Source organism: Asparagus officinalis, unplaced genomic scaffold (genome assembly GCF_001876935.1).
Source record: "Asparagus officinalis unplaced genomic scaffold, Aspof.V1 AsparagusV1_Un145, whole genome shotgun sequence".
NCBI lineage: Eukaryota > Viridiplantae > Streptophyta > Magnoliopsida > Asparagales > Asparagaceae > Asparagus > Asparagus officinalis.
In genome coordinates, this window is record NW_017972411.1 from 117,780 (window position 1) to 118,236 (window position 457).

General features: G+C 36.1%; 1 protein-coding gene across 1 annotated transcript in view; it reads left to right on the forward strand.

Moving 5' to 3' along the window:
* The window catches only part of LOC109827323 (14 kDa zinc-binding protein-like), a 23,734-nt gene extending 23,536 nt beyond the window's left edge, over positions 1-198 (forward strand). The window contains exon 8 of the mRNA XM_020394314.1: positions 1-198. This exon is cut by the window's left edge and continues 185 nt beyond it. The gene's annotated coding sequence lies outside the window, so the exon portion shown is untranslated.
* Positions 199-457: the final 259 nt, after the last annotated feature.

Sequence of the window (457 nt, forward strand, 5' to 3'; positions counted from 1 at the left end):
TTGTAGTGATGAAATCTATCTTGCGTTTTGATACTGCTCCTAGTTTTCAGTTGTGATGAAACCAAATATGTCGCCTTCAGGGTAATGCAATTTGAGAAATATTATGTCAAGTTAAACTACCAGCTATTATGTTTTAGTTTGTTATTGTTCTGATGTAGCCCATGCCATTGCCTCACTTTGATTGAATTTGCTTTATCATTCGAGACTCACTTTGCTATTGTCTCAATTCTGCTTTACATCAATTGACCACACGCTATCCTTGTCTTCGTAGCCACACGATATCTTTGATTTCTCAATTGGAAGCAAGAGTCAAGATTTCCTATTTCTTGGCATTATAGAGTTTGAGCAAGTACAGTGTGTTTTCCTCCTTAATAATGTAGAAAAAACATGGTAAGATTCTGGAGATGCAGGCCACCTATTTCATAAGCCTTCCCCAGACTTGTAATAGATAAATAAT